Below are 26,510 nucleotides of genomic sequence, written 5' to 3'. Positions count from 1 at the left end.
ACATCCACCAAAATCATCCATATAAAAACTGTATACATTGACGCAGCAAATTCACTCCTATTAAAATACCCTACTGATATACTTACACACCTGTGAAATCATACATGTACCAGTTATTCATTGCATCATGGTTTGTAACAGCAAAAATCTAGGAAACACCCACAGCCCCAATGTTCATCAAGATAGGACTGATTAAACTATGATAAATATATACAAGGCAATACCATGTAGCAATACGATATATAGATTTGAAAAGAGTTTCAAGAGACACTATTATCTAAATGTAGCAAGGTATGGAATAGCACATATGGCACACTACCTTTTATGTAAAAAGGGAGAGTAAGAATGCATATTTGCATGTTCTTATTAAGTAACTGTGGGAGGCCATAAAAAAATGTAACCGCAATGGTGCTGGTTGGGATGGGAGATGAGTGAGATAAGAGACAAAATTTTTATACTATACTATTTTAGCTTTAAAACTACGCTTATGCATTTATCCATGTAAATATATAGTATTTCTTATAAGCATTTTGTTGAAGTTTAAAGGTAAAATACATATAGACCACCAACTTACACCATACACAAGATTAAACTCAAAATGGATAAAAGACTTAAATGTAAGTCATAAAACCATCAAAATCCTAAAAGAAAATATAGGCAGCAAAATATCAGGCATCTCAGGAGGAAAATTTTCACTGATTCATTGCCTAGGGCAAGAGAAACAAAAGAAAAAATTAACAAAAGGGACTACATCAAAATAAAAAGCTTCTGCACAGAAAAAGAAACCAGCATCAAAATGAAAAGGGAACCCACTGTATGGGGGAACATATTTGCCAATGATATATCTGATTAAGGGGTTAATTTCCAAAATATGTAAGAACTCATACAACTCAACGAAAGGAAGACAAACAATCCAATCAAAAAAATGGGCAGCAGACTTGAATAGACACTTCTCCAAAGAGGACATACAGATGGCCAAGAGATGAAAAAATGCTCAACACTGTTAATCATCAGAGAGATGCAAATTGAAACCACAATGAGGTATCACTTCACACCTGTCAGAATGGCTCCATCAACAAATGACACGTGCTGGCGAGGGTGTGGACAAAGAGGAACCCTGGTACACTGCTGGTGGGAATGCAGACTGATGCAGCCACTATGGAAAACAGTGTGGAGGTTCATCAAAAAATTAAAAATGGAGCTGGCCTTGTGACCCAGTGATCCCACTTCTAGGAATATTTCCTAAGAAGCCAGAAACACCAATCAGAAGGAATATGTTCATAACAGCGCAGTTTACAAACATAGCTACGGAGACTTTTTTCCTGTGCATTTATTTTTATTCAAGTCTATCTATGGGGTGAATATCTAGAAATGAAACTGCTGGGTTAAAAGTAGTGTGATCATTTTAACTTTCATAGATACAGCCATGCTTCTTTGCAAAGGGTGTGTGTTATCCCCAAAAGATGTGTAATGTATGAAAACAATAGTTTCCAGGAACAGGAGAATAGAAAAAAATGAGCATCTGCTATTGCTGTATTTAAGATATATGGACTTCTGAGAGCAGGTTTAAGTAGCTTCAGATTAGCCAGATAAGTTATGCCTTCTGCAGACACTAAGAATTATTATAATTAACACACTGTCATAATAGGGTTCATATTCACAGTTTTAAACCCATAGAGCTCACTAAACTGGGCTTATGTAGCTGCCTGAAAGCTAGAACATGAGTACTGAGTCTAATACAATATAAAAAGCCTAACACAATACTTTGGGCATTAAACACATTCAAGTGTTTATTGATTTAAATAGAAATGTCATGTTGAATAATGCTAAATAATTATAAATATGTTGACTGTATAACAGATAACCTATTAGACTAGAAATGAACTTAGTCAAGTTTCTGTCTTGGTTTTATCATTGTTTCTAAGTGTCTTAGCATGACAGACAATTTCTGTACTATTCCTGGAACCAACTTTTCCTTAAGGCTCAAGTGAAATTTCACCTCATCCTTAAGAGTTAGGTAAAATCATCATCACTCTTGACTTCTTCGTCTGAATTCCTATAGAATTAACATTCTGTATCACTATTATGGTACCTTTTTATTAAGTCATTTTAATGTATACCCGTCAACTTGCCAAGGAGATCACAAATCGAAAGATAAGAAGTGTTTTAGGCTTTGTAGTCTCTTCAGTGCCAATTAATGAATCGGAAGTTATTACTAACAGCAATAACAATATATTACTGTTCAATTACACTAGAGCAGGTATCAAAAGACTTAGGTTCTCTTTCTAGCTCTACTACTAGCCAACAATGTAATTAGTAAAAGCCTTACCCAAGACTATTCTGGGAGATACAAAGTATGGGTGGTACTTATGTGTAAGTACTTTCTGGCTTTAAGAGTTCATTTCAGAAAAACAAAAGGTAAAAGTATTTCGCATTTATTGTTAGAAGAAAATCATCCTGAATGGTTATTAATGAGAGGGCATCCTACATTATTAGCCTCACTGGTTTAAGCAAATTTCACATACTCCAAAATATCCAACTGCCATTATTTCATTCAAGTCATTAATGAGCTATTTATTGAGCATTGTGTGGGCACAGCAAGAGGACAAAAATGAGCAAGACACAGACCTACAAACACCTTATTACTTGGTAGTGGACATAAAACAACTATTGAAATAACAGTAAGGCAAGGCAGGAAAAAAAGATAAGAGCCACAAGAACATAACAGGGATTCAAAGAAAGGAAATATTACATTAGCTTAGAAAGTTGGAAAGGGCTCAAGAAAGACACCGAGGAAGATTTACTTAGGGTATAAAAAAGCTAAGCATTCTTTACAAATGAGTTTGGCTGGATGCGTTATCTTAGAAGACTTTGTCATTTTTTTTGCTTTGTCATTTTACCTGAGGAGTGAAATAAGCTACTGGAAATATCTTAGGCTTTAATTATGCCAAATAATTTTTAAAACCTCCCCATACATTTATTTTAGATGAAATTAATCAGATTGAAAGTTCTGCATTAAAGGCACCAGGATGACTGCCAAGATACAGTAAAGATTAATGTTCACATCTAGAAAAGATGCATTTTCATACCTCAAAGTGACATTACTGACGGAATAAACGAGGAAAACTCACACTTCAGCTAACTCTCTTCAGAACTATTTTAAATAATCTGGGTGAGAATGCAAAGTTAATTTAAGTCATACAAGTCTCTAACAGTAAAAAAATAATTACTGTAGGAACAAGAATCATCTCACAGAAATGTTAGGTTTGACACCGACTTTTGTACATATTCACGCCAAATGAAGATGCTAGGGAAAAGGTCAATATGCTATAGGACTCGCCTTCCAGATACCTCCACAATTCAACTTCTCAAAATAGATGCACACACACACACCACAGAGCCTTTTTTACTGCAATAATAAAACCTGAAACGTATGGCTGGTGAAGGAAGAAGCAAAGAGTGGCAATTTCCTTTTCTGAACAACTGCACTGAAAAACAAAGTGTGGAGAAGGAAAAACATCAGCCAAAGAAATAGCCTATTTTAAACAAAAACAAACGAACCACCCAGGAAACTACAGAAACAACGATGACTAATATAAATTTTGTAAAACCTCTAGGATGAGCTAATGTGTTGAGATCAGCAATTTCACTTCTGGGTATTTATCGAAGAGATATTGGCCCCTCCATGTTCACAGCAGCATTATTTACAATAGTTAAGTCATGTCAGTAACCTCAGTGTCCATCAGCAACAGCTGAACAGATAGGACACCGTGGGCTGCTTTTCATTGGTATATACAATTGAACATAACTGGCCATAAAAAAGAAGGGAATCTTGCCATTTGCAACAACATGGATAGACATTGAGGGCATTATGCTAACTGAATTAAGTCACACAGAGAAAGACAAATATCATACAGTGTAAGATTCACTTTTATATAAAATCAAAAGAAAAAAAAGAAAGCTCAGAGAACAGATTGGTGGTTGCCAGAGGTGGGAGGTAAGGTGTGAGCAAAATGGGTGAAGGTGATCAAAAGATGCAAACTTTCAGTTTTAAAATAAGCAAGTCCTGGAGATATAATGTACATATATTAATACTGTATTGCATATTTGAAATAGATTTGCTAAGATATTCTATCTTAGAAGTTCTCATCACAACAAAAAAACTTGTAACTATGTGTGCTGATGGATGTTAACTAGACTTACTGTGGTGATCATTTTGCAATACATACAAATATCACATCATTAGTAAATTACACCTGAAGTGAATGTAATGTTATGTCAATTATATCTAAATTTTAAATAGAATTTACTTTTAAAATGATAATGAATACACTATCAGGATCCACTTGATACATGTGAAACAGTGGTCAGAGGAAAATGCACAGAACTTAATACTTGTATCAATTAGGACTGTCTGTAGCCACAGGTTGTCCTCTTTTAGGATTCACTTTTAGATTAACAGATGCTGTTGGTGTTCTCACTACTCCTGCCTCCTAGGTTTCCACTTGCACTTCTGCGTCTCTCTCCCTTCCTCTCTGGTAGCTTTTGGAGCGGTTATGTCAAGTGCTTTAGTCACGTCCTCACTGCTGGCTTTTTTTCATGGTCAGTATCCTCCTTTGAAACACTAGTTTCTTTTTTCCACATCAGATGACACCTTTGATTGTTCAGCTGATGCCTGTTGACTTGAAAATTTCATTTTCGAATTGTTATCTATCTCCCATAAACTTTCATTAAAACCTCTCATTTATTTGGTTTTCCATACTTTTCCTTATTTTTTGAGTAAGGAAATATATCCTTTGGTCCTAAAAAAGCAGTCTCATGAGTTCCAAAAAAGAAAACGGGTAGTTTGTTTGTGGGTGGTCTTATAGCTCCATGAGGAGCTTCACCCACCTGAGCTGGCCAATGAGGACAACACTTCATCCCGGGGAAGATGAGGCCTCCAGGTCTGAAGTTAAGAGGCATGTTTGCAATGGGTGATGCTGGGGCTTCAAAGCCCAGAACGTCGCAGCCCAGGGCAGCATCTTGGCTCCCAGGCAGGCCACTGATCAGCTCTTTCTTACAGAGGCTTTTTCTTTCAATGTTATAGAAAGTTTGAAAAATGAAAAGGACATAGATCCATAGTTTACCAGCCTCTTAGATATTAGACCCGTGACACACTTTAAAAAGTTATTTTCTGATGAAGATGTTCGAGAGATTTGTATACAACAACGTGAATATACTTAACACTACTGAACTGCACACTTTAAGAATGGTTAAGATGATAAATTTAATGTGTTTTTTACCACAATTAAAAAACCACTATAGAATGTACAACACAAAGCATAAACCCGAATGTAAACTATGCACTTTACTTAATAATATATCAATACTGGTTCATCTCTTGTAACAAGTGTATCACACTAAAGCAAGGTATTAAAAAGGGGAAACTGGGGGACAAAGTGAAGGGGTACATGGGAACTCCGTATTTCTCACTCATTTCTTTTCTTTGAACCTAAAACTGCTAAGAAAAGCGACTATGAATTTAAAAAGTATTTCCTACTATAAGGCATTTTCCATTTGTAAATACCATTTGCCTAGATTCACTCACAATAACTATACATGTTCCATATTCTTTGAGAAATTACTCAATTACACTTATGACTGCACAATATTCCTCCAAACAGGATAAAACAGATAAAAAACCCCATAGTCCTTCTTACTTTCACTCTTTCACCAGTTGCAACCTACTTTTTGCCTATGTAGCAATTGTGGGGAGTTAATGACAAAACATAGTTACTGGACTCTTGCAGCCTTTCTCAGCAGGTGCTCCAGGAGAGAGTGCAGACATCCATTGGACAATGAACTAACAGTTCTCCTACACCTCTAGAATGGTAGTAGTTTTGTGCCAATAGGAGGAAATTGAAAAGTAATCACTGAAATTTTGCTGCTGTTGTTCTGTGGTTCAGATGAGGGACCCTGGTTGAGAAAGATGTTAGATATGGAAAACTAACCAGAACTAACTTACAGCATTAAGAGCAGCTAATACTAATAGTTATCAAATCCCTGTTTTGTACAGACAAAAGAGGAACTAACAAAATAAAAACATATATATAACACTGGATAAGATCTGTAAAGAAACTACTTTAACTTCATCTTTCAAAATATATTAAGCTGACTCTGCTAAGCTCTACAGATCAATCAAATGTACCTACAAACAGAGGTAACCATCAATATTTTTCTGATAGGTATATAATCATCACAAGAGAAAGTGAGTATACTAAAATCCTGACGGAGGTATTAGAAAAGACCGGGATTATTCTGACCAGATTTGAAAACAGGAAGCTCCTAAAAAATGAAATACTAAAATACTACTACCTTGAACTTTATTGTAAGTAGTTAGGACCTGAAAGAGCAGTTCCAGAGCATTCTACCAGCCCCATGAAATGCAACCTTATTCCCTGTTTCTCTTCTCTTACTGCTTTTCTTTCCTTTCTCTCTTCTATTCACACCTTAAACTTGCAAGTCATTCCAAGGCACTTTTAGCCTGACAGCTCTCAGGACTAAGAGAGCTATTAATACATCCTAAGAACTGGGTTTCCTGTTCCATCATCCATGGCCAGTTTCTAAGAGCACAAACAAGCACAAATGCCCAGTGTTTATCCCCACACCAAGCTGCTGCTTGACGGGAAGTCGACCTAGATGGTAATCCAAATGCCTCCCTTCATCTTTCCCTAGGACGCAGCTCTCGCCTGGCCTTCTTGTAAATAGAAAGTATTCCTAAACACAAAAAGAGAGACGGAAGCAATGATGTGTAAAAAAGCAAAGTACCTTGGACTGAGAAGTCTTATCCCAGAGAGTCAAATTTAAGCTCTGGATACTATCTGATCTCAAGTGTTCTTATCTATAAAATTAGGGGAGTGGGGTTACATGGTCTCCCAGAATCTTTTCTATCTGACATGCTGTGATTCTGTGATGGAAAGGTCAAATGCTCACAGAAATATCACTTCACCTCCCAAAACATAGAAGCCAAAAACCCTCAAAGCCCTTCAGATATCCTACATTGACTTCTCTTTTCTCCTCTAACCCAAAGTTTCCTCTCCCAAAAATGTCTCCATACATTGCCAAATATTCCACGGGGGTGAAGGTGGGGGCAAAATCTTGGGACCACAGTTGCTTGGTCAGAAAGAAAAGTTCCCCTTTCTCGGACTTTTTAAGTGCCTGCAAGGCGCCAGTACTACCACTGCCCTGGAGATGAGTTTGCATTTTTTAGAATTTTCTATAATCACAATAGAGTATATACAAACAAATCAATTAAAAAATGGACAGAAGATCTAAATACACACCTCATCAAAGAAGATATGTAAATGGCAAATAAACACATGAAAAGATGCTTAACATCATTAGCTATTAGAGAACTGAAAATGAAAAGACGATTAGATACCACTATATATCTATTACAATGTCTAAAAAACAAAAACAAACACAATACTAAAACCAACAATACCTGATAATATCAAAGATACAGAGCAACTGTAACACTCATACACGGTTGGTGGGAAGGCAAGATGGTACACTCCTAGTTATTTACCTTAGAAATTAAAGCTTATGTTCACACAAATCCTGTTCTTGAATGTTTACAGCAGTTTTATTCATAATCATCAAAACTGGAAATAAATAATTTTCAACAGTTGAATGGATAAACAAACTCTAGTACATCCATATAATGGAACACCATGCAGCAATCAATCAGTCAATCAATCAATCATTAATTATTGACATGCTCAACAAGAACCTCAAAGGTATTATGATGATGATGATGATGAAAGAAGCCAGTTTCAAAAGGTTATCCACTTTTATATGACATTCTGGAAAAGTAAAACTATAGCGATGGAGAAAAGATCATATTACCAGAGATTACCAGTAGGTAGAGGGTTTGACTACGAAGGAACTACATACTTTGTATCCAGACTATGATGATGGCCACACAAATCTATACAAGTGTTAAAACTCACAGAAATGCACAGCAAAAAAATAGTCAATTTTATTGTAAATAAATTTTTTAAAACATGAGTTTAAGATTCTGACTATTTCATTTAAGATTTATGCAGCTAGCCCTGGCCAGTGTGGCTCAGCTAGTTGGAGCATCACCCATACACCAAAAGGTAGTGGGTTTGTTTCTAGTCAGGGCACATACCTAGGTTTTGGGTTCGATCCCTGGTCAGGGAGCATGCGGGAGGCAACCGATTGATGTTTCTCACATAAATCTCTCCTCTCCTCTCTCCCTCCCTTTCTCTCTCTCTCTCTCTCTTCCTCTCTCTAAAAGTCAATTAAAAAAATTATTTTTAAAGATTTCTGCACCTATATTTACTATAGATTGTAGTCTTATTTTTCTAATCTCTGTCAAGTTTGGCTTAATAAGGGAGGCTATGCATGTACAAATGCAGAGGGTATATGGGAAATCTCTGTACCTTCCCTTAAATTTTGTAGTGAACATAAAACAGCCCTTTAAAAAATAAAGTATTTTTAAAAAATTCATACCAAATCTCAAGGGACCCCAAATAGCCAAAACAATATTGAAAAAAAACCCACTTGCTGATTTCAAAACTTATTACAAAAAACAGCAATCAAAACAGTGTGGTACTAGCATAAAGACACATATGGTCCAATGGAATAAAATACAGAGCCTGGAAATAAACCTTCATATGTGTGGTCAAATGATTTTCAGCTCGGGTGCCAAGACCATTCAATGGTGAAAGGACTTCTATTCAACAAATGGTGCTGGGAAAACTGTATGTCCACATGGAAAAGAATGAAACTGGACTCTTACCTTATACTATATATAAAAATTAACTCAAAATTGACCATAGACCTAAACATATGAGCTAAAACTATAAAACTCTTAGAAGAAAACATATGGGGAAATCTTTATGACACTGGATTTGGCAATGGACACCAAATCCACAGGCAACGAGAAAGAAAAATGAATTGACTTAATGAAAATAAAAACTTTTGTGCAACAAAGGACAGTATCAGGAGAATGAAAAGACAACCCACAGAAGGGGAGAAAATATTTGCAAATCATATACAAGGTATACTAAAAACTTCTACATCTCAACCAAAAAGGACAATCCAATTTAAAAATGGGCAAAGGACTTGGATAGACATTTCTCCAAGGAAGATACACAAATGGCTAATAAGTGCATGAAAACATGCTCAGCATCATTAGTCCTTGGGGAAAGGCAAAACGAAACCACAATGAGATACCACTTCACACTATCAAAAGTGAAAATGTACCTTCTCCAGCCTCTAAGATTTTCAAGCTAGAATTCAAATATGTAATGTACTGGCATGATAACAATATATTACATAAACATCATATGTGGTCCTAAAGCTCTTAAATATTAATTTCTATAACAGCTTAAAAGAATTTGGACAAATAGAGTTCAAGGTCACACAAAAAAGAAAACTACCTTTAGTGCCCTGTAATACAAATGCTACATATGGAATAACACAATCATATATTATTACTTTACAGAGCTTAGACTTCAGAAAGGATTGTGCAGGATAAGAAAATGTATAAGGATATTTTTAAAACCAGTAAGGACATGAAATATTTTTATCAACAACTTAATATAATGGACACATATAGAACACTGAGCAACTGCATATTATACACACAAAAATTATAGAAACGAGGCACATAAAACAAAATGAAGTGCCATCTGAATTTTGTATGTAAAAGTCAAGTGACGATGAGAATAGGAAGTTACAGAAGAAATAACGTCGGCCAAATGTTGATAAATGGTGAAGCTAGGTAATGGGTACATGTGAGTTTTGTGTATGTCTGAAATTTTCATAATAAAAATATTTGAAACTCGCCCGGCCGGGCGTGGCTCAGCGGTTGAGCGTCGACCTAGGATCCAGGCGATCGGGGTTCGATTCCCTGTCAGGGCACATGCCCGGGTTGCGGGCTCAATCAATGACTCTCTCATCATTGATGTTTCCATCTCTCTCTCTCCCTCTGCTTTCCTCTCTCTGAAATCAATAAAGATATATTTAAAAAAAAATAAAAAAATATTTGAAACTTGACTACAGAGATTCTGGTTCCAGTTAAGATGAAGCGAGTATACTGCTTCCTGTCTTTCCCACTGAATGCAATGAAAGTCCTGGATAGAGTACCTATCTGAGAACTCTGAAAAGTAAATGTTAGCAGGCAGAATGGAAAAGGTAATAAATCTCAAGGGAGCACTGAAATGGCAGTGAGTTGCCCAATATTTTCCTCTGATCTCTCCATGCCAGAATTCAAAGTTAGCCTGACACCAGGTGTGTACACTGGATGCACACAGATCTCCAAGAAGTGCCATTTATTTATAGTTTGATGTGTGGGAAAGGGGTTTTCTGAGTGAGAGAGAGTCCAAGAAATTCCCTGGAGTGAGTGTGTGTGTGTATGTGTGTGCGCGCGCACGCGTGTTTTCAACCACCCCAGCTACAATGCGCTTCTACAGCAGTGCACAGGAACCAGCAGCTGGGAAGGCATCTAAAATCAGAAGAAGGAAAACATTCTCTAACCAGAGGAACTGTGCTCTAAGGGCACTGGAGGGATCACTTTTGCTTATTTCTCTATCCTGTGGTCACTGTACCCAGAAGGCTGATGTAGTCGAATTATGTGACAGAGAAAAGAAAATTCCAGGATTGAGTCAAAAGACGAGGGCTCCTTGGAAGCAAGTAAGTGATGGGGTATCACATAGAAGAGGAGCTTAATCAAGTGAAAGCAGAAGGTTCAGTACGATCTCCTGAGCTCACCTGCAAGGTGCACACATATGGGTCTTAGCCCAAGCAGCGTATCAAAGAATCTGTGAACTAAAATATGGGGTAAACCACCATCAAGGTCCAAGACTGACCACTGTGTGGTGAACACATCGGACAAATCTGAACAGTACTTCAAAGGCTATGAAAACTAAACTGACGTTGAAACTACAACCCACAAAAGGCAGGATCTGCAACCTGAACCTAACTGGGCCAAATACCTGCTAAAGCAAAAATATCCAGGACTCTTCATACAATTTAAATAAAATCTGTAGTGCCAAAACATGATAGTCCAGGCGAATTCTTTGCCTGCAGACCTGCTCTAAAAAACTACTAAAAGTTTTTCAGATAAAACAAAACAATAATAGAGGGAAACTTGGAAATTCAGGAGTGAAGGAACAGCAACAGAAATTGGCTTTCATCATTTCTGAGGAGTTTGCTGTTATTTTTACCTTTGGTTCCTTTGTAAGTATTATTTTTCCTCTGAGCGCATGTTACTTGGTGCGTGCTAGCCTTGTAGTGATGGGTTCTCTGCTATCCAGGTATAGCCACAGTTTTCAGCAGAGATCTTGTCACTCGGTCAGCATGGGGCTTTCTCAGTGGCCCTGTCTCTCCTCATGTGTGGGCTTCTGATGATCTGGGTTTCTGACAGTTTTCTGCCCCTCCCCCCACAGATTGAGGATTTGTTTTTCTTTTCCTTCCCTTAAACTCAAAATTTTCACCTGTACTCTGAGGTGACAGGGTTTGCTATCCTTTCCCAGTGCCCTAAGGCTTTCGTTACTTAGGGGGGAAAAGAGTCTGAAAAGGACTTTCTGCTTTTCTCATTGTGCTGGATGCTCCCCTACTATGGGCTGAGACCCGGGGAGGAGCTTTCTCTGCCTCTTGCCCTTTCCTCCAATCTTGTTGATGAGCTTCTGGTTGATACCCACTGAGAAGATCCTGTGAGTGGGTGTGAACTCTCCTTGTGTCTATGGTTTGCAAAGATTCTATACTCTAACACTACCTTATATTGGTCTTTAGCAATTTATGAAAAATTTTAGCTGAATTTTAGGTAATTATCATAGAGAAATGAAAACATGTTCACACAAAAACCTGTAAATGAATGTTCACAGCACCTCTATTCATAAAAATAAGCACATAAAAAGGTGTTTAATATGATTAGCCATTAGCAAAATGCAAATTAAAACCACAATGAGATACCACTACACACATATTTGGCTAAAAGAAAAAATGACTGACGATACTAAGTGTAGCAAGGATGCAAAACAAGTGAAACTTTTATATAGTTCTGGTAGGAATTCAAAATGGTACAGTCACTGTGGAAAACAGTTTGACATTTTCTCATAAAATTTAACAAGCATTTATCATATGACCCAACATTATCCACTCCTGAGTATTTGCCCTGGAGAAATAAAAACTTATGTTCGCATAAAACCTGTACATGAATGTTACAGAATCTCTATAATTGCCAAGAACTGTCTTTCAACAGTTGAATGGATGAACAAACTGTGGCATACCCATACATGAAATGCAACCACAATAAAAAGGAATAAACTGCTGGTACATGCAATAACTTGGATGAATTTCAAGGCATTATACAGAGTGAAAAAAGCCAGTCTCAAAGGTTACACACCATCTATTTATACTAGTGATGGAGAACTTATCAGTGGTTGCCAGGAAATAGAGGTAGAGGAGGGTGTGACTATAAAGGGATAGCATGAATGCGTTTGGGGGAACTTTTCTGTATCCTGATCAAGGTGGTAGTAAATTGAGTCTATATTATTAAAATTCATGTATTAAATATCATAGAACTGTAAACCAAGAGAGAAAAAGTCAACTTTACTACATGATAAATTTAAAGCAATTTTAAAAGCTAGGCTATATACTGTATGATTCCATTTATATGACATTGCAGAAAAGGCAAAACCATAGCAACAGAAAACAGATCAATGGTTGCCAGAGATTAGGGGTAAGGGGAAGCAGTTGACTCAAAGGGGCATGTGGCAATTTCTTCTGGGGGTCATGGAACTAACTGTTCTACATCTTGATTATTGTGGTGAATATACGACTGTGTTTATAAAAATACTTGTGGGGCGCACTATTTAAAAGAAAATGCTGCCCGGCGGGGTGTGGCTCAGCGGTTGAGCATCGACCTAGGATCCAGTAGATCACTGTTGGATTCCCAGTCAGGGCACATTCCGGCGGTGTTGCCAGCTTGATCCTCAGTCGGGGGTGTGCAGGAGGCAGCGTATCAATGACTCTCTCATCATTGATGATTCTCTCTCTCTCTCTCTCCCTTCCTCTCTCTGAAATCAATAAAGATATATTTAAAAAAAGGAAAATGCTTAGTTTTAAATACATTTATTAGAAAAAAAAGAACAAAATAAAGTATCTATCTCAACAATTAAAAGAAAAACAAAATAAAAATAGAAGAAATAAAAAACAGAAATACAAAGGACCTAGGAATGAGTCTAAAAAAAGATGTGCAAAAAGTTATAGAGAACATCACAAGACTTCATCGAAAGACTTCTTTAAAGATCTGAGATCTAAATAAGTGTATAGATATACCATGTTAATAAACTGGGGGAAAATTTGCAGAGATGGCAATTTTCCTCCAAACTAAACAACAATGAAAATCCCAATGGAATTTCAGTGGACCTTGACAAATGGGCCCTAAAATAAATCAGAAGTACAAAGGGCCAAGAAAAGCCAAGACATGTGTAAAAAAAAAGAGCCAAAAAAACAAGGTAATAGAACCTGCTATAACATTAAAACTCACTACAAATCTCAGTACTTACAACAATGTGCTATTGGCACAGAGGTACAAATAAAACAATGGAAAAAATTTAAAAGGCTCAAGACAGATCCACATAAATACAGATACTTCAAGTATGATAGAGGTGGGAATAGCAGATCAGTAGGAAAAATAAGATTTCTCAATAAATGGAGCTGGGACATCGGTATGCATAAAGATAGAATTAAAATGGATTCACAATACACATATGCCAATTGCACGATTAAATACTTTGGTGAAAAAGGGAAAAATGTAAAGCTGATGATATAAGAGAATATTTTTATGATATCAGAGTAGGGGAAGAAATTTTTAATAATACCAAAAAACATTAAATATAAAAGACATTATATTAAAAACGATGGTAAAAGATGTAAAATTCATAGTAAAAGATACCATAGAAGACATTATAAAGGCAACATTAAAAGACCCTACAAGAAAGTGGAAAGTAAAGTCCAGAGAGGTTCAAAATAGTTGCTACTCATATTACCATCAAAGGACTAACAGCCAGACTATATTATTAGTTCCTAAAAAAGAAAAAAAAAATCAAAAGGAAAAATGGGCAAAAGAGAAATCCAAATGGCCATTAAACATGAAAAGATGTTTAACAGTATTCTCAAGATAATACAAGTTAAAATTTGTATTAAATACCATTTCACACTTTACAGACTGGTAAAATTAAATAGGCCAACAATACCATGCATTGGCAAAGATGTGGAACAATGACAACTCTCATACTTGATGTCGGGAGAGTAAATTGTCTCAATCATTTTAGAAAAGTCTGACATTATCTTGATAAATAAAGACATAAATACCTTTAACCCTGTGATTTCACTGTAGAAAAATTCAAACATATTCTAAAAGATATATACAGGAGTGTTCGAAACAACATTATTTGTTTAATAATAAAAAACTATAGTAACCACCCAAATGTCCTTCAATATTTAAATAGATAAAAACAACAGTAATTAACATATTATAATACAATATGGTAACAAAAGCAAATGAACTACACTACACACAAGGATAAATCTTACACATAATAGTAATAAAATTGAAGAATAAGACAAAAAAGAAAACATACAGTTGTATTCCATTTTTATGATGTTCAAAAACACAATTTCAACCATATTGTTTAGAGATGTTAAAATAAAGGAAAACCAAGAAATTCATCATCATAAAAGTCACAATAGGGGTTATCTCTGAAGAAAGGGAGAGAACTGTCACAGGAACATAACACATGGGAGTGTGGGTGGTGGAAGGGTCTGGGGCTAGCAATGTCCAAATTCCTAAACTGGATAATGAATAAACAGGGATTCACTTTATAATTATTCTTTAAAGCGGACATTTTTAATACATTTTTACTTCAAATTAAACAACTTAAAAAAAAGATAGGAACATTATAAAACAAATTTCAGAAATATTTACATCCCCCAAAATGCTTTAAAAGTAACACACAGTAAGTCTCACAAATATAATGTTGAATGAAGAGGCAAATCATAAAAAAAAATATGGTTAGACTTCATCTATATAAAGCTCAAAACCAGACAAAAACAAATTGTTTAGTGATACTCTGAATGATGATTATCAGCAAAATTTCAGATGCTACTTTATCTCCTGAGGTTGAAGATGGCTATGATCAGGGAGGCGAAACTGGGAGGCTCTGGGGTGATGAAATGTTCTTTTTTATCCTGGGTAATGGCTACCTACATGGTTCACTTTTATTATTATTCTTTAAAGTGTACATATACCCCATGTAGCCTTCTTTATATATGCTATATCTATGTATGACATATATTATACAACAGAATAAACCTAAGTGGCCTATGTAAACCTACAACCATATCTTCACTTGTAATTTGCTAATCAGCTAATTCAGCCACTGCTAAGTCTGTTTGCTTTGTTCATAAAGCTTGAACATGAAAATGTATAGCAAAAGTACTGGTTAACCTAGCCTAACTCTACAAAAGGCTGAAAATAACCCGAGAAAGAGTAAATTTTATAATTAAAAAAATATATTTTTATTGAGTTTGAGAGAGAGAGAAAGAGAGACATTGATGTGAGAGTGGAACATCGATCGGCTGCCTCCTGCACAACCGCCACAGGGAACGAGCCTGCAATCCTGGCATGTGCCCTGACTGGGAATTGAACCAGTAACTACTTGGTGCATGGGATGATGTTCAACCACTGAGCCACACCAGCCAGGGCTAGAAAGAGCAAATTAAAAAAAAATACTGCAGTGTAAAAGGAACAAATGTAAAATACTGATCAACAACAATGCATTATATGTACTGTAGAACACAGAATACTTTATGGGCTTCCCTATTAAATTAAAACCTCTAAATCCTACTGTGATATAGAAATGATACGTGAAGACAGAATGAAGGAATCAATATTTAATAAGAATGTCACTTTGCATTTGCAGAGAATTCTGTATTTTATAAGAATTCAGTGCTCCAATGCTCATTTGCATTACATTCAATTTCCAGATGTAGAAAATTGGACACCTATATTAAAATATAATAACAATTCCATGTCAGAACTCAAGTGTTTATGACATGTTACTCAGTCTCCTTTAACAGCGAAGAATTGATTAGCACCACGGGCCAATCTGTAAGAAGAGTACTTATATATTTCTGCCAAATGAAGTCTCTTTCTGCATAAATAACAATTTCAGTGGAATAATTTTTAGCATTCATGGCAACAGACATCTTTATAGATACTCTTTTATAACAATCTGTCTTTATTTATGTTTTCTCTAGAAACAAACCTGCTAGGTTGACAGAAATAGTAGGTATTTCATAGGAAATTTTACTTCCTTTTTAACCTTTATTCCAACTTCTGTTTACCCAGGTACTTACTTAATTACTTTATTTATTTATTATTTATTTATTTTTATTGGGGTGACATTGGTTAATAAGATTATATAGGTTTCAGGTGTACAATTCTATAACACATCATCTGTATATTGTATTGTGTGCTCACCACCCCAAGTCAGGTCTCCCTCCATCACCATTATCCCCTCTATACCCTCTTCTACCTGCCCCACCCCCCTTTCCCTCTGGTAATCACCATATGAGTTTGTTGTGTATTTCTTTATTTTTGCTTAATCCCTTCATCTTTTTCACCCAGCCCCCCAAATCCCCTCCCCTCTGACAGCTGTCTGTCTGTTCTCTATCTATTTATCCAGGTACTTTTAAAAAAAATTCATCTTTATTATTGAAAGTATTACAGATGTCCCACTTAAATAAGATTTTCCCCTGCTTACATAAAGATATTTTAAACTTTAGGATTTAATTAAAGCCAGAATTAGAACATCACAAATTAAAGTGCTACTAAACATGTAGGTAAGTTTATATTGTTGTTGTACATTTTGTTTAGTTTTATTAAACTGAGGCCCAGAAAGCTAAGTGTCTTATTCAAGGTACTCTGTTAATTAATCCTAGATACCAGTCCTCACTAACTTGGCCTTACTGGTTATTAATTTTGAAGTAAGTCAAACCTGTGATGCCAGACTTGGCAACTTAGTGCTTCCGTAAAACAGGAATAACAACACAATGCAAATTACTATAAAGAGAATTAAATATGAAAATGCTTGTAAAATGCTGAGCACAGTGCCTACACACAGTAAATTATAAATAAATGTCTGCTTGGAAGGCAATATAAGAGGATGCTGCTGATGGTGATAATTCGAATAAAAACTGTATTATGTAATATAAATTTCACTAAAATATTACATAAATATATAATGTTTAAATGCTTCCTTTTAATGCATTTAACTAAAATGCAAAGTAAGATTCTAATCATAAACTTATCCATTATCTATCCTTGCTATTCTAATCAAGGAAATGGACATTTTTGTTCCTTTTCCTCTAACCTAAATAGAATTTCAAAGCCATGGAATCAATCTGCCATTTTTAAGAAATCTTATATTTTGATTTAAAAGCTATCTAGTCCAACAACAAAAAATTCAATTAAAAAATGGGCAAAAGACTTGAATAGACATTTCTCCAAGAAAGATATACAAATAAGCACATGAAAAGATGCTTAACACTAAGGAATGCAAATCAAAATCACAATGAGATATCACTTAGCACCCATTTGGATGGCTATTAATTAAAAAAAAAAAAAGGCAGAAAATAACAAGTGTTGGAGAAAATGTGGAGATAATGGACCCTTGTGCACAGCTGGTGGGAATGCAAAATAGTGCAGCCCCTAAGGAAAACAGTTAAACAAAGAATCACCGTATGATCCAGCAATTCCACTCCTAGTTATATATCCAAAAGCATTAAAACCAGGGACTCAAGCAGATGCCTGTATACCAGGGTTCATAGCAGCATTAATCACAATGGCCAAAAGGTAGAAACAGCCGAAATGTCCATCAAAAGAAAAGTAGATAAACAAAATGTGTGCATACATATAATGAAATATTATTCAGCCTTAAAAAGGAAATTCACTGCTGGTAGGGATGTAAACTGATACAGCCAGTATGGAAATTCCTAAAATAATTAAGAATAGAGTTACCTACCATATGACCCAGCAACCCATCTTCTCGGTATCTACCCAAAAAATTTGAAAACATTTATTTACAAAGATATATGCACCCCTATGTTCATTGCAGCTTTATTCATGGTATCCAAGACAAAGACAACTGAGGTGTTCTTCGATAGATGACTGGATAAAGATGTGGTACATGTATACAATGGAGCACTACTCAGCCGTAAGAAAGGAGGAAATGCTGCCATTTGTGACAACTTAGATGGACGTTGAGAATATCATGCTAAGCGAAATAAGTCAGTCTGAAAAGGTTAAGAACCACATGATTTCACTCATATGTGGGATACAAGTGAAAAGTAACAAATGAACAAACAAGAAAAACAAACAAACAAAAACTCATAGACAGAGACGACAGTATAGTGGTTACGAGAGAGAAGGGAGGTGGGGGACAGTAAAACATAAAGGGGGCAGAATATGTAACAGAAGATTTGACTTTGGGTGGTAGGCACACAATGCAATATACAGATCATGTACACAGAAATGTACACTTGAAACCTATATAATTTTATTAAGCAATGTCACCCCAATAAATTTAATAAAAAAATAAAATACTAAGAGTAAGGTGCCCAAGGATATTTTTTCCATTGCTTTTCAGAGAGAGTGGAAGGGAGGGAGGGAGAGGGGGGAAAGAGAGAGAGGGGGAGAGGGAAAGAGAGAGAGGGGGAGGGAGAGGGAGAGAAAGAAACATCGATGTGAGAGAGACACATGGATTGGTTGCCCCCTAGTCCCAACCAGGGCTGGGGATCGAGTCTGCAACTGAGGCACGTGCCCTTGGTCAAGCTGAACCCTTCAGGTGGAGGGCCGACGCTCTAACCACGGAGCCAAACCGGCTAGGGCTCTACCCAATAATTTTAAAAAATACAATTTCCAAATCTGAAAGCAAGTTTTATTTTAACAAGAAAGGAACGTGATTGAAATGAAAATTAACAATCATGGGAAACTACAGAATGCATATTCAAGTCTATTTACAATGATCTACAACAGCTCTGTTGAATAGAATGTGCTGCAATGAGAGCAGGTTTTATATCTTCACTGTTCAGTACAGTGACCACTAGCCGTATGTGGCTACTGAGCACCTGGAATGTGTCTAGTGAAACTTTATCACTAAATTTTAAGTTTTAATTAGCATAAGTTTAATTGTAATTATCAATTTGTCTGTCTGTGTCCACCATGTGACCACGAGCACCTTAAGGAATGGAACATGATGTTCCTCTCCTCTCGAGCCAGTGCCTTGATACATATTAGACAGATGAAACGTATTTATTGATGTGTGGAAGAATGTGTACATGGAATTTTCTAGAGGTGCCCAAGTGAATTCTCTAAATGTATCAGACTGATAAAGGTTGCAGAGTACAGTCTCAATCTATTGGATCGTATCTTGTTTCTATTCTGATTTTAAAGCAGATGAAATATCTTACTAACTTATTCACCAAACATGTCCTAAGCTTGTCTATACGACAGGTGCTCAGGATATGATGGTGAGTAAGACTTGTTCCTGGAATCAAGAAACACTGTCTCAGAGACAATACATACAACTGCTCCACAAAATAAGAATAGTTTTTAAAGGGAAAAGTAATTATTACGGAAACCACAAAGGAAAATAACCACTTGATAGCGTAGGGCAGTTTTATGAAGAACTCATTAACTTAGCCTAAGGATGAACAGTAGCTCGCCATTTGGAGGATGGCAGGATGGTGAAGAGGCATTCGAGATACAGCAAGCAGCCTATGCAAAGGTATAAAGACACAAAAAGACATGGCTTGCAGGGGAGCAAAAAGTAGATCACTGTGACTAGAACAAGCGGGAAGGTATAGGAAGGGAAGGAAGAGCCCTAACAGCTAAACTAGAGAGATGTGTTAGAGCTTAGATTCTAATGTCCTTTATGTGCCATGGTAGAGAATGTTCGCTTATTCCTAACAGGATAGTAGACTGATGTTCATTTTTTAAAAAGAAAAAAAAAAAAAAAGCTTGCCAATTTAATTCCAATACTCAAGAAACAAACTATAAAAAGCAAAACTTAAATTATACTTTAGAAGTTGGTGCTTACAAGGGACATCAGTAATGTTTTAAACTAAAAAACAAACAAACAAAAAAAAGAAGTTGGTGCTTACAAATGGAAATCAAGTAACTGTTCAAGTCTGAACAGGCAATGTTATTAGGATAGGCATTTTAAGTTTAAATAACCAACATTAAATCACTTTGAAGAGAAATGCAACTATTATTTGTATAGCTGACAGGAATGATGAGGATCTATTTCTCAAAGATTCCACTAAAATTTCAATTTCCTCATAGTCAGTAAAACCCACCTTGAATTTATTATTAGTTAGCCTAGGAAATATTTACAATTTGCAAAAAAACTGGTTGCTCTTAGTTTGGGGAAATAAAGACTAACCCATTTCTAGCTATTTATTTTCTCATAAACAGGGCTAAAACACCTCTCCTCCTAATGCAGCAATATTTTACTTCCCCATGCCAGATCATTAATTATATTTAATGTCAATCACTTCTCACAAGCTGTTCAGTTACATAGTTGTGTTTTTTCAAGAAACATTCTAAGCTGTTATCTCTTCCACCTGCAGGTATCTAGCATATCATATTCTCAAAGCATTGCTTCTTCACAGGAGTTTAACCCTGAACTTATCCTTAAAAATAAAAACAAATCCTTTTTTATAATTTCTATTACCAAAAGTCACCATAAATTCTAATCTGAATTTCCAAGGTGTGCAATACCTAGCTCCCCTAGTATAGTATACCTTCCACTTAATATTAAACTTCACTTAGTTCAGTTTGTGTAAAATTCTCTCAATACATTCCCCTAGCATGACAGTTATCATATTTAAATTAGGCAATCTTCAAATACTTCGGCAGTCCACTAATAATTACTTTGTTTAAACAAAGTTTTCTAGTTTATTGCTATATATGCAATATGGAATTTAAAAACCTACTAAAATCAAGACAAACTGAATGAAGAATATAGTTAATTCCTCAGATACCTGTATGTTTTACTCTCCCCACAGTTAAACATTCTGAAACTGGGAAAATAAAATATTGTTAGACATTATTTTTTGTTAATGTTAATAATGAGAACCTACTATATCCAAGACTCTTGGCATACATTAAGTTAGTCCTTGCAATATCCCCATGAGATAGGTATTATTTCCATTTTGCAAATAGAATAAACTCAAGTTCAGAGAAATTAAGTAACTTGCTCAACATCCAGAAGTGATGGAGTTGGGTTTTAGAATATAGATCCGTCTAAACTAAAGCATGTACTGCCAATGTCAGCAATGAAAGTTCCAATGTCCATTGAACTGAGCTGTTAACATTTCTTTTAAAGGAAGAGAAGAGAGTGGAATAAACAATGTTGCTTCAATTATATTTTCTCTAAAAATACAATGAATGTATCATCAGAATAATACATACAGATACAAAACCAGACATTAATGTTAACTATAGTTTTTAGAAAATAGATTTGAGAGAGAGAGAAACATAGATGTGAGAGACAAACATTGATTGGTTGCCTCCCATATGTGTCCCGACAGGGGATTGAACCCACAACCTGGGTATGTGCCCTGACCTGGAACTGAACCTGCCACACTTTGGTGTATGGAAGATGCTCCAACCAACCGACCCTCACTGGCCAGGGCTTAACTAGTTTTGAAATTAACACCCAAGGACAGCCATTAGTGACAATTATAGTGATATATTTTTCATATAATGCACAAAATGAAGTGGTTTCCTACGCTAATAGATTTTTAAACATGAAATAATTAAAAGAATCAAGCATTTAATCATATTACCTACATACACTTAAATACTTAGAACATTGTTATTTACCCAAGTTCACCCACAGTAATAAAAATATTTATCAAAAACCAGTTTTAACAACTGGCCAAATATACATAATATTTAAAGTTAAAAAAATCTGAATACTCTAGATTAAGGGTACTATATACATGTAATAACAGTACAACTACAGGAGCTTGAAGAGTTTAAATTTAATTTCTACAACAAGTTAATAAAATAACAGACATTGAAAAAGGAAAAATTGCCTTGGAGGGGTGGCTCAGTTAGTTGGAACATCCTCCCATACACCAAAAAGGTTGCAGGTTCAATTGCCAGTCAGGGCACATACCTAGGTTATGGGTTTAATCTCCAGTCAGGGCACATATAGGAGGCAACCAATAGATGTTTCTCTCTCTCTCCCTCTCCTTTCCACTCCCTAAAAATCAATAAAAACATATCCTCAGGTGAGGATTAAAAAAAAGAAAAATCAACATATAAACTATAAAATATAATTAATTTATACTGGTAAAGGAAAGTAAGTTCTTTTAATTAAAAAACAAATATATAAAAACTATTTAAGTGAACATCTGGTTTTTTTGCCTGTCGAGCAACCAGTCTCCCTTCTCTCGGAAATAACACTTCCATTTTCCTTTAGGAACTATATGCCTCCTACCCTTAATTCATGTGGCTTGAAACTGTATACTCCTTGCACCCCACTCCAGGGTAGGAACAAGAGCCAATCCTGGCCACACAAGGCATTCCATCGCTCTAGCCACAGAGATTGCCTCTAGGATGGGCAATGACCCAAGCGAGGCCAATGAGACCCACATACAGTAGTTTGCTGGAATCACAGAGAAACAAAAGTTCTCTCTCGTCTGAGTTTCTAAGGTTGTAGGATGTAAGCCTAGTGCTATTAGTACCATCTTTCCCATGGAATGTGACTTCAGACTCTACTTTTCCACGCTGATTCCCAAACATGCAAGGAAACTAGTACTTACCTGGTGGCAGGGGAAAAGATAAATTAGGATTTTAACTTTCAATGTTTTATTTTCTATATATATTTTTCCAAAATAAACACCTATTACCTTTAAAATAGGAAATATAACACATTTAAAAATACTGCCCCTGTGTCCTAGCCAGTTTGGCTCAGAGGTTAGAGTATCAGCCAGCGGATTGAAGGGTCCCGGGTTCCATTCCGGCCAAGGGCATGTACCTCGGGTGCAGGCTCTAGTTCCAACTCTGGGGCTGCATTCGGCAGGCAACCAATCAATGTGTCTTTCTCACATCGATGTTTCTCTCTCTCACTCTCATTCTCTCAGAAAAGCAATGAAAAAAATATCCTTGGATATTTTTAAAATTTAATAAAAATTTTTAAAAAATTTAAAAAATACTGCTCTTGTGTTTTCCTCTCAAATATGCTCAGATATCAATATTTAATGTCTTAAAGCATTAACAATTTTCTCATAATTTACCAAAGTGTACAGAACATCTATTTTAAAAGAATTAACTTTTTCCCTGGTATACTGCTGGTGGGAATGCAGACTGGTGCAGCCACTATGGAAAACAGTGTGGAGGTTCCTCAAACAACTAAAAATTCACCTGCCATTTGACCCAGTGATCCCACTTCCAGGAATATATCCTAAGAATCTTGAAACACTCATCAGAAAGAATATATGCACCCCTATGTTCATAGCAGTGTAATTCACAATAGCTAAGATCTGGAAACAGCCCAAGTGCCCATCAGGAGATGAGTGGATAAAAAAGCTGTGGGACATTTACACCATGGAATACTACGCAGCTGTAAAGAAGAAGGATCTCCTACCCTTTGGGACAATATGGAAAGATTTGGAGAATAATATGCTAAGTGAAATAATCCAGGCAGAGAAAGACAAATATCACATGATCTCACTCATATGTGGAATCTAAAGAACCTAATAAACTGATGAACAAAATAGATTCAGGGGCATGGAAGCATAGATCAGACTGATGAATGTCAGAGGGAGGGTGGGTAGGAAGAGATTAACCAAAGAATTTATATGCACATATGCACAACCCAAGGACTTCGAAGATAGTGTGGAGAGGGTCTGGGGAGGAGGGTGGGTGTGGGGTGGAAGGGGTCAATGGGGAGAAAAGGGAACATCTGTAATATTCTGAATAATAATACAAAAAAATGCCCCCCCAAAATTAACTTTTCCTCTTGGCACAAAAGTAAACTATTTTTATTTTGAGTTGGGGGGAAAAGTTGTGAGTAAACTTTTTAAAAAACTGGTTCTCTTTTAAAAAGGGATATAATAACCAACTCTATATGGGGGTAAAAATGGTTAACATTCAACAAGTGCTGTAGCCTCTGTAAAAGTTGCTCAAGAGGTAAAACTAAACATTAAAAGTGGCCAAATTAGGTTTGATAACTATCAATTAAATAACATAAGGTCTGAAGAGTCAGTTAAATCTTCCAGTTATAATTATTTTTACATAATACGGCATTATGGGAGAAATTACTATTGTTTTATTCTTAAACACTATACAAAAGTCAGTCTCAAGATGCTCCCCTTGGGCATGTAAAAAGTCTACCTACTGAATATAGTAAATGTTCAATAGATTATAAAGGAAGGTAGCAATACACACTTTTGTCCTCTTGCTTATTAGTTTTTATTAGTTTCTCTCCCTCTTTCTTCCCCTTTCTCTCCAGGCACACAGCCCACTCCTGACCCTTTGTTTTTGCCAGTATTACTCTATGTTTTATAATCCTCAGTAATTACTGGCACTTACAAGGCGTGGTGACACTTTCTTGCCATAATTAGGTAGCCAGAGTGGTTCTTAAGTGGAAGGCGGTAATCAGGGACCTATGAAGGGTGACAACAAAGAGTCGCTGGAGGCCAGAGCCACCTTCCCTCCCACAAGTGGGTTCACACAGTAGGTTCTAAAAAGTTAAGACGGTCATCAACAAGCTCATTCCCTTGTCCAACACCAGAAAGACAGCAGGCCCATCCTCCTCCCAAGATGCCGACAGGTGACTAATTTGTCACGTGGTTGAATGAAACCTAAACTCTCCTACAGTTACCCGCTCCAAACTGTTCCACTTTATCTGCAAACTCCTTTCTTCCACTGCGAGATCCCTGGCACACAGGACCCAAAGGGGCGCTTTAACACAAACTGAAGGTACACCCAAGAGTCTACCCAAAAACACCGTGACAGAACACATCCACTTATAAAACATCAGAAAGGAGACGGGTCTGTCCAGGTACCGCAGGCAGAGAGAAACTTTTTACTCTAGTCCCTTAGCTATAAAACGCTCCCTCTACTTACAGTTCAAATACCTACAACACAGAGCAGGCATCTAAAAGAGAAGGCAAAGAAACCGTAAGCGTGAAGGTCCCAGAGACGGCAACTTAACGGACAGCCCGTTTTCAGCTCTCCCGCCAACATGCTCAGAGCCGCGGACCCCCCGCTCGCTCCGGAAACTCCCACCGTCGGGGGCCGAGGGTGGGAGGGTGCGAAGCGCGCTGGCGGCGGCCGGCGAACGGGAAGGCGCAGGGGGAGGTCACCGCCCAACAGCCCAAGGAGCCGGCACTTTGCTTTGCTCCTTCGGGTCCCCACTGGCTTTCCACTTGCTTCGTTTCGGTGACCGAGCCTTCTCCTCACCAGAGATCTAACTGTAAACTTCCAACCACACCCACAGACGCCAGCGGAACCACTCGGGTCTCCCCGGGTCCCCGGGTCGCTCGCGCGCGCGCGGCGAGACCAACGTCGGCGCCCAAGAGAAGCCAGCGGCTCGGACCTCGGCACCGGGAGTTCTCCCGGGACGGGGAGAAGGGACGGGGTGAAGTGAAGAAAAGCGGAGGACGGGACGCAGGAAAGACTGCGGACTCCTCTCAAGCCCCTAAGCGGGGCGCAGCAGGGACAGCTACCCCCGGCCCCAAGACCCGAGAAGTCGCCTGATCCCAGGAGTCGCCCGACAAACGGCCGCCCCGGAGATCAGGTCCCTAAAGCTGTTTTGCAACCCCTTCCATTTTGCCTCCCGTAAATAATGGCTGTCTCTTCCCATCCTTCAGAGCGCAGCACTCACCCGTCCGTCCGCGCTGAAGCGCCAGCCGCCTCTGCGTCAAAACCGCCCTCGGCTGAAAACCATAGAGACGGAGAAACAGCGGAGACGAGCCACACCGCCGCCCACCTTCAGGTGACTCCCCTAGCCGCTGGGCCTGCCGGGATCGTGGCGAAATGCGTGTGGGCGGGGCACGGAGAGGGGCGTGGTTGGGCGGGGAACAGGGAAACAACCCGCCAGCCCCCGAGGCCCCGCCCCGCCCCGCCCAGTCTGGCCCCGCCCCGGCCCCGGCCCCGGCCCCGGCCCCACCCCCTCAGTGTTTGGGCGGGAAGGCTCCGCGGCTTTTCTCCAGAGTCGCCCCTGCCACCCAAACACGAGTTAACAGGAGTCTAAGCGGTCGGGGTACAGTGTCCCCTGCCAGCGCCTCGGGACCCGTTTACGTGTTGGCTAAGCAAAAAGGAGTCAGTGAAAAGAAAAAACTGACCACAGTGAGTTGAGAATTGTCTCTTTTGAACTGCGTTTAGGCTCTGGTAAAGATTTCCGTATTTC

At 37.5% G+C, this 26,510-nt stretch overlaps 1 protein-coding gene and 1 pseudogene across 3 annotated transcripts in view; both read right to left on the bottom strand.

The window, feature by feature from the left end:
* Positions 1 to 26,154, bottom strand: part of MICU1 (mitochondrial calcium uptake 1) — a 142,964-nt gene extending 116,810 nt beyond the window's left edge. The window contains exon 1 of one of the 2 annotated variants that reach the window (XM_081158566.1): positions 25,986 to 26,154. The gene's annotated coding sequence lies outside the window, so the exon portion shown is untranslated. The remainder of the gene's footprint in view (positions 1 to 25,985) is intronic. The other variant, XM_081158567.1, reaches the window with a different exon arrangement.
* Positions 4,401 to 4,962, bottom strand: LOC308567305 (PC4 and SFRS1-interacting protein pseudogene; annotated as a pseudogene). The gene has a single exon. The product of its transcript is annotated as a PC4 and SFRS1-interacting protein pseudogene (transcript).
* Positions 26,155 to 26,510: the final 356 nt, after the last annotated feature.

Source organism: Miniopterus schreibersii (assembly GCF_964146895.1).
Source record: "Miniopterus schreibersii genome assembly, chromosome: 14".
In the NCBI taxonomy this organism is placed as follows: domain Eukaryota; kingdom Metazoa; phylum Chordata; class Mammalia; order Chiroptera; family Miniopteridae; genus Miniopterus; species Miniopterus schreibersii.
Note: the sequence above shows the minus strand (reverse complement) of the source record. Positions and strands in the feature narration are given on the sequence as shown.